Raw genomic sequence first — 12,455 nt, 5'->3', positions numbered from 1 at the left:
GAGATCTGCCAACAACTACGACCACAATGTTCCAGAACACCAAGACTCTATGGGTTGCCCAAAATACACAAACCTGACGTACCATTAAGACCTATTATCAGCACCATTGGCTCCCCCACCTATCGATTGGCCAAACATTTGGCTTCCCTACTTAACTCCTTCACCTGTGACTCCCCACACCACGTGAGAAACTCTGCCGAATTTGTCCACACCATAAAATCCCTCCGGTTGAACCCTTGTGATATGATGGTTAGCTTCGATGTGGTATCGCTTTTCACCAAAGTGCCTATCAAGGACACTATGGATCTACTAGAAGGAAACTTCGCCGAAGATGTTTTGAGACTGTTTCGCCATGTCCTAACCACATCCTACTTCAGCTTCAATGGCCAGTTCTACGAACAGACTGACGGTGTAGCCATGGGCTCTCCACTATCTCCAGTCATCGCCAACTTCTACATTCCTCTTTATATTTATTCGCGTATATTTTTATCTTCTGCCATTATTCTATACTCTTGCAGCCCACTGTTCTCCCAATGTCTGTTTTCTATTCCTATACATCTCGTCCAAAATCTCGTTCCTCCACATCTCAACATGTGATTCCAGTCTTATCCTCTGCTACATGTAGGGAACATCCCCTGTTCAGTGGTCCTCTTAATCCCCACCAGTCTCCCAACTCCTATCCCCCCACCACACTATTCCTCTCCTGTACGTACTTCTTCCACTTGAGCCTGCCTCTCTCTCTCTCTCTCTCTCTCTCTCCGCCATTGTTAACTTCCACATTTTGCCTCTTTATGTCCATACATCATTCACTTATCTTTATTCATATTCTTATTACCGCTGCTCTCTCCAGTCTCCCGCACATCCCTAAACAAAGGCGGCCATGACAGCTGAGGCCGGCGAAGGCAAATGCGCACAAGAATCCGGATGCAGAAATTCATTTGCAATTCTAGATCTTGATCGTACAGAAGCAAGTAGTGGTGACTGCTTCAGCACAGGGTCCAACTGAGGGCTTTCGCGGTTATGGTGATGAACATTCGTGTTCAGAAACAGTAAGGAATTTGCTGAAAATATTCACACTGTAGCGTGTAGACCCATTACTAGGTAACGATCGCAAACAAACAAGTTCCCATGACGACTCTAGAAGCAACAACAGAGGAACTGTTGGAAACGGTGTTTTCTGTGGTCCGCGCGGGGCCGTTCCTAAACAACGGCGCGGTAAACACATTTCTGCGATAAAGAATCCAGAAGCAATAATACAAGAACTGTGTTGTCTTGGTCAGTGCCGAGGGGTTATACGGAGGTTAATTGAAGAAACTGGAAGGGAGCCTCCGTTCAGAGAGGACTTCAGCTTCGAAGCAACCATTGCTATAAGCCGTTACCAGGAAACGTCTAGTGAAGACACTGCAGGCTGGAAAAAGACTCAGAGTGGTTCTAAGGTGTGGACATCAGCGATTGTGTTACAGTCCTCTGTAGTTACGACCTGTAAGTGGTCAATAAATCCAATTGTCCCAACCGCCGTCAATAGTCACACACACACTACGTGACAAGATATATTTGAAGACTGAGGAAGACCATATATGAGGGTTTGTTTCGTTCCAACCGGTGAAGTTATGTAAGCCGAATGTAATACGGAAGATCACAGCAGAGGAGTCGAGGAATATCTGTGAGAGGGTGAACCAGAAACCGGATGGCAGTCCTGAACTCTAACGGAGAAACTGCAAATTAATATTTTGTGGAAACCGTACATTGCAGCACTTACTGAAAAAAAATCGTAAGAAAAAGCGCCTTACAGGGAGTCCGTGTCAATTAACATTTGATGACATTTTATACAGATCATCGTTACTGAAGAAAATCACCAGAAACTTGAGAACAGCAGTGAATTCCTTAGAATGGTGAGTTTTCCGTCCATCTATCATACCTAACACCGGAGCCTTGCGTTTCTATAATCATAATAATTTGTTAACAGTTTTTGTTTATGATATGAATATATCTGCTTCTTCGAAATTCTGACTGTCTATATCGGGTTTGAAAATCTAAACGTGTTAATGCACCCAGTGCACCCGAAAGACTTCAGAGAGGGCATTCAATGAATCTTACCACCAGATGGCAGTGGGCACATATGGGCGTACAAATCTTGTTAGGAAAAGTTACTGTTTGCCGGCCATGCATAGGAAACAGAGAAAGCAGGAGGCAGAAAAACAGAGCAGTGTTAGTAGGTAGTGTGTTAGTGTGTTAGCAAAAGCAGACAGATTGGTAATTTGTACGATCATATGTGGAAATTTCCATAAAATAATTTCTATTTCAAACTCAGCCACCAATTTAAATGTTTAATAGTCTGGTGACGTCATTGGCATTGCCAGAATGGTGATACAATCTAAAAACAAAGGAACAACGTCATTTAAAATTACTAAAAAGTTTTAAATAACTGTACAACTTTGAAGTCTCGCTGTTATGTTGACAATACTTGCGTTAATTTTAAAAATTTCTAAAATATTTTAAATGTTAATGTAATCGATTAAGCAAATACTATATTCAGAAATGTATTTCTGGGTATGAACTTAAATTTCTGACATTTATTTTGAGTCCTGATCCTACCTAGGTGGGCGGCAGTGTAGCACGAATAGCGGTACTAAGATATAATTACAAATCCAAATTAATGTTGTCTTTGCTTGTAATGTATCGCGTCAGTCCGTCTGTCTCTGATAAAACATCAGAAGCAATATCCACGAATATAACCTAGTGAAAAATTAAAAGTGGAGTCTTATTAAAAATATTCTGGACAATTAGAACTGCTTGTTTACTGATGACCTTGAATAAATTCATTTCACTGAATTATTTATCACATTAAGTATCTAATAATAATAGTGTAGCAACTGCAAAAGTTATTAATATCAAGCCCAGATCTGGTTCTATTTACCACGAAATAAAAATCTGAAGTCGGCATTAGCAATGCCAAACCGCAGTAGTTAATGGTGTAAGCTGTATAAAACACAACTCTCTTGTGAAGATAAATAGAAATTTTGAAACACATGTTTCAGACTTAAATAAACGACATGATACAGTATTGAAACAAGCATCAGGCAAGTGAAAATTAATATCAGCTGAAATGTGCTTCATGGGACAGGCAGCAAGACACACCACCATCGAACGAAAGAATGATGAGAGTTGCCAATCTTGGTAGCCTTTGAAGACACATTTATCATCTGTCATACATAAACTTTCAGTCCGTACCTCACGGGAAACACACAATGTCTCCGCCACAAAGCCCAATCAGTTAATGCTGTTTGGGGAAAAAATCGCTGTTTATTGTGAGAGCCATACGGGACACATGAATACATTGTGCGGGTAAAATGCGGATATTCCGAATGTTAAAGCAGGTGGTACATACAATTACCACATCTCAAAAGTTTAGCAAAACCAAAGAAACTTGGAAGAAAACAATGATACGAGCTGTAGGGCAGAAACAGAATAGCAGATGGTCAGCCTAAAAGAGGGGCTTATGAATACTTAAGATTTCAGTTTCCTTGGATGTGACCCTTCAAAGTTTGATAGACAGGTAGTAAGTTTCCTTCCTCAGGGTAAAAGAGGATAATAAATCCTTTCTATTTGATTGCCTTCAAGAGGACAAGTTCTGAGTCAGATAATGATGATATAATGAAAGGAATTACAGTACGGTGATTTGAAAGCATGAATAAAGGATGCTGTCGTGGCCGATTTATTCTATTACCAAAGAAAGACTGAGTATAACCGCGAAACATCTGTCAGGATAGTTTTAGAACCTAGAGATCATTCAAAACCACATCTAGCGTATCCTAGTTGAGAAGCGCTTTATTCAGACAATCCACAAGACGTTCAGATATGAATGGTAAACATCGCGTCTACTGTTCTACAGCAGACGATAAGTGTATTGCATATATCAGCATTCACACGGAGACGCCTGCCTAACAAAAGAGCGGTTATACTTCGTGTCAGTGTTGCCAACCTGCCGAAAGAGCAATTAGGAATAATCGCATTAAGTTGGATCCTGAATGTCATAGCCCAATCATCTGTTGCTCCTGTATGAGTTATACGACAAACTAACTTTCGTAACTGTTGAATTCTTGATTTCATAATTTATAATTAATAATTATTATAATTGGAGGGGGGTACGCGGTAGGGTATTTGGTTGAGGTACTCTGTTACATACCGGAAGGTCGCGGATTCGAATCCCGATGAGGTCGATTTTTCAGTTGGCCTAACCCTTCCAGCCGCACTATGGCCCTAGGGTCGACTCAGCCTCTAACAGAAATGAGTACCAGGAATCTTCCTGGGGATAAAGGGCGGTCGGTGCATAAGGCTGACCGCCATCTGTGAAGTGACTGTCTAGAAAATGTGGGAGCCTCGATGTCCCAGGACTCTATGGGCCTTCGGCCTGTTACTGGGATAACTTTAGGTTTTAATTTTAATTAGAAACTAATTAAAATAATCCCATTAAGTGGGACCCTGAATGCCATAGCCCAATCATCTGTTCTTCCTATATTAACTACATCATAGCCTAACTTCACCAGGAGCTGTTAAATTCAGGATTTTATTATTTATAATTAATAATTACAATCAGAGACTAATTATACATAATCTCAGTAAGTGGGACCCTAAATGCCATAGCCCAATCATCTGTTCTTCCTGTATTAACTACATCATAGCCTAACTTCACCAGGAGCTGTTAAATTCTGGATTTTATTATTCATAATTAATAATTACAATCAGAGACTAATTATACATAATCTCAGTAAGTGGGACCCTAAATGCCATAGCCCAATCATCTGTTCTTCCTGTATTAACTACATCATAGCCTAACTTCACCAGGAGCTGTTAAATTCTGGATTTTATTATTTATAATTAATAATTACAATCAGAGACTAATTATACATAATCTCAGTAAGTGGGACCCTAAATGCCATAGCCCAATCATCTGTTCTTCCTGTATTAACTACATCATAGCCTAACTTCACCAGGAGCTGTTAAATTCTGGATTTTATTATTTATAATTAATAATTACAATCAGAGACTAATTATACATAATCTCAGTAAGTGGGACCCTAAATGCCATAGCCCAATCATCTGTTCTTCCTGTATTAACTACATCATAGCCTAACTTCACCAGGAGCTGTTAAATTCTGGATTTTATTATTTATAATTAATAATTACAATCAGAGGCTAATTATACATAATCTCAGTAAGTGGGACCCTAAATGCCATAGCCCAATCATCTGTTCTGCCTGTATTAACTACATCATAGCCTAACTTCACCAGGAGCTGTTAAATTCTGGATTTTATTATTTATAATTAATAATTACAATCAGAGACTAATTATACATAATCTCAGTAAGTGGGACCCTAAATGCCATAGCCCAATCATCTGTTCTTCCTGTATTAACTACATCATTGCCTAACTTCACCAGGAGCTATTAAATTCTGGATTTTATTATTTATAATTAATAATTACAATCAGAGACTAATTATACATAATCTCAGTAAGTGGGACACTAAATGCCATAGCCCAACCATCTGTTCTGCCTGTATTAACTAGATCATAGCCTAACTTCACCAGGAGCTGTTAAATTCTGGATTTTATTATTTCATTTTCATCAGTAATCTGTCAGACGACAGGTCCACAGACTCTTCCAAAACAGTTCCTCCACTTAATGCTAATTAATCATAATCTCAGTAAGTGGGACCCTGAATGCCATAGCCCAATCATCTATTCTTCCTGTATTAACTAGATCATAGCCTAACTTCACCAGGAGCTGTTAAATTCTGGATTTTATTATTTATAATTAATAATTACAATCAGAGGCTAATTGTACATAATCTCAGTAAGTGGGACCCTACATGCCATAGCCCAATCATCTGTTCTGCCTGTATTAACTAGATCATAGCCTAACTTCACCAGGAGCTGTTAATTCTGGATTTTATTATTTATAATTAATAGTTACACTCAGAGACTAATTATACATAATCTCAGTAAGTGGGACCCTGAATGCCATAGCCCAATCATCTATTCTTCCTGTATGAACTACATCATAGCCTAACTTCACCAGGAGCTCTTAAATTCTGCATTTTATTATTTATAAATAATAATTATAATTATAGACTAATTATAAATAATCCCATTTTATATAAAAAAATTATAACAACCTTCACAAAGCCAAGCGATTATCAATGTATAAATATTATAATTTATATTACTTTCAATATCCATGTTGTGTACAAACTTTTGCTATGAATGCCCCGCACTAATTTATGCAGTCCCTAAATAGAGTTATACAATCTATGGTAATTATATGTTCACTGAAAATGTAAAATCTCTCTAAAAACAGATATCAACTTCTAAGGGAATTATTCGTTTAGAATATTAAATAATAAACCTGTACTGGTTACCAGTAGGCGCCAAAACGTTTACGAACTTTACAACTAGTCTTTCACACTAATTAACGAATACTGTTAGCGGTAATTACGCAATTTACGATTTTGAAATATACAACATCATTATAAATTACGATATAAAAATGTAAGAAGTTGCTGTAAAGTTACAACGATCAGCAGTTCCTTAAGATTACACACAACGTAATTCTCTGTACCAAGACGCACTGTTCAACAAGCAAACTTTTGTAAAGTCATTTTCTTACTGTTTTAGATGACACCTAATTTAACCGAATTAATATAAAGTCACAAATACCTGCAAGGTGTCTAATTAATACTACTTACAGTTCTGAACACTGACTTAGAACACAAAATACTGAAAAACTAGTGCACAGGTTAACCATCAACTCCTTATCACACGCGCGCAACAGCTCAAGGGTGCTGTAGGTCGTGTGAAGGGGGGTACTGATCTCGAGTCATCCGAGCGATATGACTCCTATCGATAGTGACGGCTCGTGAGAACAGATTTACATGATGATCATAATCAGTGAACGTTACAAGCTCACATATCATTTCAAGGCGTAGTCTCATTCTTCAGTACATTAAAATGAAATAATTATAATATAATTATTATTTGGCTGTGAAACCTCATCACGCACTCAGAGTGAAGAACAGAAGTAATTCAAAATAAAGCATTGAACACGATTTAAACAAGAGACAAGCAGACATGAAGAAGAAACTGGAGATAATTGCAAAATGCGAAAATTCTTTGTTTGGTGTTTGGAGCTGAAATTGTTACAAATACGACTACGAATTACCTCATGTATCTTTAGTATTATACTTGTAAGGTGTATAGAGGGACGGAGGTAAACAGCCAGTCTTTTAATACCTCGCATATACATAGGAGAATGTTGAGCCTCTCGTTGTAAGGACTTACAGTACCTGTTTATTTTCCCAAGATAATGTATGGACATAGATTTAAAAAGAAAATTCCAATCTCCCCTGGGATCGAACCAGGTCGTCAGTCACCATGGTCAGTCACTTCAATGACAGACGATTGTCAGCTCTAGGAATCTAACCGTGCCTGAAAGGTCTGAAGATTGAGATAGGCATAGCAAGAATATTATATATACATAATAAGAATTAAAAGCCTCGTGGAAAAATATGAATTTGAAGACTTACAGGATAATATTAAAAAGGATTAAGCGATTGCTGATTTTGTTGGTATTTAATAATCACAAAGGTTAAAAGGTGAATTTGTCCCAGTGCTTAATTAATTTAGCACCATGCCATGAAAACATATAGGGAAGTAAAATATAGCTCCACTATTCTGGGCATGGGCACTAGATGGACGTGATCAGCCTCACGCACCGCCCACTTTACCCCCAGGGAAAGGGTCCCCGGTACCGATCGGATAGGTAACCAAGAGCCGGTCTGGACGCTGTGGAGTAGAGAAAAATCTCTTGCCCCTATGGGAATCGAACCCCGGCCGTCCAGCCCGTAGCCCGTCACCATACCGACTGAGCTATTGCGGCTCATGTCAACATATAACTAGACCAAGAAAATACGACATTATAAATTAATCAAAGTAACATGTATTCCGCTGGAAACGAAACTCTCTGAGCCTGAATGTGGATTGTGACGTGATCTAAAATGCATTACTTTTTGCCTTCACGCCCTCTGTGCGCCGTTATGATCTCATGTTTAAGCACAGCAATGCGCAAGATTATCTTAAAAACCAGCTTGTTGCCATATTTTAATAAAAGTTAAAATTGTCCCTGTGTTTAATTCATTAAGCACCACGTCATGAAGACGTGTGAGGGAGTGGAGGTATAGGACCACCTACCTTCTGCACTAGATGGAGGTGAAGTGTTAGCTTCACGCCCCTACGACTTTACCGCCGGGAAAAGATCCCCCAATACACACTGTATACTTCAGAAGCTTTGTATTACAACTAGTCAGGTCCTTGGTTCGATATATAATGACATATTCCGTGGACAGTAGCCGTGTCAAGTGATACTAGAAACGAGCCGTCACTGTATTCCCGCCCCAAGAAAAGTGACGTCACAGCTCCCGACCCTTTCCCTCCATCAACGTTAATTTAAGGTTATGAATGTCCAACTTGCAACGTTCTTCATACGAAATAAATTGAAGACTTAATCCATAACCTAAAATAAATTCTATACCAATCTATGCTTTTCAGTATGTATATTCTTGGTCATGAATGCTCTAAAGTTATCAGAATAACTTTATATCACTAAACAAGAATTGTACATGCACTGGCAACCACTCAGATTCCCTGAGTTCGAGTCTGATAGATTATGCGCGTTAAAACAGTTCGTCACAGAATTCTAGTTTTCATGCAATCACATCGAAATTTGTACAAATGTCCTTTAACAGCATGTTAACCCCAAAGGTTTCTGCAAACTGAAATTCATTGAATAATATTCTTTAAATTTGTAATCACTTTAAACTTGTCCCATACGTGGCATTTCATAATTTGGTTTAGTAAACATGCAAACTGGTACACAGTTAATACCAGATTATTAGCAATGTGTTTAACATAATGTCTTAACTAACAATAACATATAGAACTCTCTTTAAGTAGGTAAGTATTCTACTGGTCAAAACATTCCCTGCCTTCTTACAAATGTGAAGATTCATCACCATGTTCATAAAAGCTCATCTATCAAGACCATCATAACCAATCCAACCCTCGGATCTTGACATCCTATATTTTACACCAGTTGATCTTATTTTATGATGTTAGAAATGAAGAGCCTCCTGACTTTTCTTTGGCCATTACTCAGAGAGAACCAGAGGAATAAGATGTAACCTGCCAAGTTTCATATATCCAGATTTGGTGCTATTAAAAAAAAAGTGTAATTTCTACTCTTCATTAGTAAATATTTTAGGGTATGAGAAACATGGGGTTCACAGTAAAAGGTGTGAACCGAGTTTCTGAGGGAAAGCTTTACTAATATTCAGATGAACTGAGAAATTACAGAACACACTGTAAAGCTTCTTGCTGAAATTCATTAGGTCAATTAGAACAAAATATTGTATTACCAGTTCCAAAATCATATGAACAGCAACTTTACCTGAAAACTGTAAATTTTCATATTGCAATCTTCTAGGTTTTAGTACCATGTAGTCTGGTAGGTGGTTAGTAACGTATTGCTTCAATCTTTGGGGCTGAAGTGGGTCAATTTGGGAAAGTGGCAGGTTATGCAGAGCTGCTGTATAAGTAATGGGACACACAGTGTGGAAGCACTGTGAGGAAGCAGGAGGGAGCCTACATTGGGCCATGGGTACCATAGCATATGGAAGGTTAACAATTTCCTTCACACCACCCCATTACAACCTTACACTTTCACCAACTTGGCTCACTTCAAACCTGATGACAGATGCAGTACATTCCTCCAAAACGGTGGTGCACACTGACCATGTCATGAGGCCACAGTATTGTGTTTAAAACATCTCTTGCATGTTAGTTGCACAGATCATTATGTAATCATTAGAAAATTCCTACTGGAGATCTTGTACAACAGCGAGCGCTTTTCTTCTAAGGTCGCCTACTTAAGGTAAAACGTACTCTCAATCTTTGCCGCCATTAAAACCTCAAATCTTGCATTGCTATAATTTTGTTAAATATTCAGCAAATGACATACAGTTTCATATAAAAGTTACAGAACTTAATAAGGTCTTTATTTTATGTTTCATGTGTGAATACAATGGGCCATTTGTGAGAGTTACAATTAAACATAACTCTACATGTCATCAACTGATAGGAAGAAATCTAGGATTTAAAATGGGAAGGAGTCTAAGCTGGTATCGGAGACATTTTGGTAAGAAAACTTCCTGGAAAATTTCCACTTGGAAGACTGATATGTAATTGACAGGATGCCATTAGCATGGGTTTTGTGAGGATGTAAAGAGAATGGACGTGGCTCATAATCAAAACCAGCTGTGAGCTTTTGTACTAGAAGAGCTGAACATAAGGGTTAGTTTCTTTTATTGCTAGTGGGGTGGGTCTAAGTTCCTTGTACTGCGGCCACTTCTGGCCTATTGTACCAGCCCCAGATGATAGGTGAGGGTGATTGTGGAACAATTGGTGGAATGAAGATTGGCAGGGGAAACTGAAGTAGTCAGAGAAAACCTGCCCCAGTGCCACTTTGTCCAACACAAATCCCACTTCACCAGTTCCAGGACTGAACCCGGGCCACCGCAGTGGGAAGCCAGTGACTAACCGCTTGAGCTATGGCGCGGTAAGGGTTAATCAAATTTCTCAAAATATGAAAAATATAGTAGGCTGTAACATCCAGGCAAACATAGGGCGAAACAGAAGAAACAAAGCTGTAAAAGTATACAATCTACACTTAATGCATGTATTCAGCAGGTGAAATTATAAATCAAATAATTAAGGCTATGCTGGACTTTTCCTTTATAACAGACATTACATGTATAAGCAACTATTCGCTGTTATGTGACAGACTGGTGAGAAGTCAAAACCTATAGGCCTACTGAATGAATAAACAATCAATATTAAGGCTTCAATGTTGTCTGTTACACATTATTAAATGAAAATTAAATACACATTAATTTTTATATCAGGGACGTATTGCAATAGAACATTACATTACAAGAATAAAACAAATCAGACCCGATCTTAATACAGTACAAACTCAACAGATTTTCTTGTTGTTATGGTTTTTCCTTTCTCATTTATGAATGTCTTCAAGAGGCCATGGTTGCCTGATAAACATGCAAGTTTAAAAATGTACTTGTAATAAACATCTGTATTTAATTATCTCAAAACTGTAAGACTTAATAGATTGTGTACAGGATACAGAATATGTGCATCATTCTTCTGTACAGTCTTTGCTTGAAACACTTTCATCTCTCGCCAGTATTTATGAGATATACAGAAACACATGTAGGTCTTCATGTAAAGTTATCACAGTTATCTGCTCTGAGTGAAAACTGACAATATGTGTATATATATTTTAATAATTTTAATAACATTTAATGATCACTGTATGAATTAGATGTGTATTAATGTTATTAATTTGCTGCATTATAGACAGAGAAAGAAAAAGACTACAAAAAAGGAAAATAGACAGGGTCAGCAATTTTTCATATAATTCTCCAGGAACAAATTCCATGAAGATTTGAGGCTTTCACGGCGGTGACTATGAAGAAAGCAGTCTTCTGGGATTTGGCACCATGTATATGTGGTGTTAACACCACATATACATGGTGCCAAATCCCAGAAGACTGCTTTCTTCAAATTCCATGAAAATCCATCCATTGTGGTTCTCAAGTAACTTCATATGTACAGATAGAAAGACAGACTGAGTGTACTTAGCAGGCTGACTGCAGGTCTGAAAACATGCCTACAAACACGATAACCCTTCTCATAATATTATATTGTTGCATTTTTCACTTAGTGTCAATTTACTACCTTTTAAAATTTTAAAAATTAATAAATTTTATAGGACATAGTGTTGCACGTGAGACTATAACCAATCGACACTAATACGATTACCCCTTGTGTGTAGGCACCTCATGTGCAACACAAGCTCCTTTCAATGCCCCACACAAGGCAATACAAAGTTTTCAGACACATCTGCAACCCTGCAGACATCATTTTCATAGACTATTAGCATAGAAGCTTCAAAATCAAAGGACAGAAACACAAAGAAAGTAGACAGCAACTGGTAAACAATCAGCACCGCCTTCAAATATCCTGTTTCCACTTTTGGCTGAGAATGAAATACACTTTCTGATTCTTCATACTGTATTGTGCTATCTTCACATACTTCCATACATTTACCTTACTTGTGAGTGTCAGATTTGAGAATGTGTTTTGTTCTAAGTCACATATAAACTTCAGCTAATTCCCTGCCTTCAAACGCAGTTTCCTGAAAACTGGTGTTGGTGGACACAGTACACAAGTTGTCACATGCTAGTTCAATGATACAGAAAGGCTATCTTCCTGCCATCTGAGACAATGTGCTATCACATCTCTTCTTTCAGTTATTCATAGACAA

Source organism: Cryptotermes secundus, unplaced genomic scaffold (genome assembly GCF_002891405.2).
Source record: "Cryptotermes secundus unplaced genomic scaffold, Csec_1.0 scaffold620, whole genome shotgun sequence".
NCBI classification, from domain to species: domain Eukaryota; kingdom Metazoa; phylum Arthropoda; class Insecta; order Blattodea; family Kalotermitidae; genus Cryptotermes; species Cryptotermes secundus.
This window is presented reverse-complemented; position numbering follows the sequence as displayed.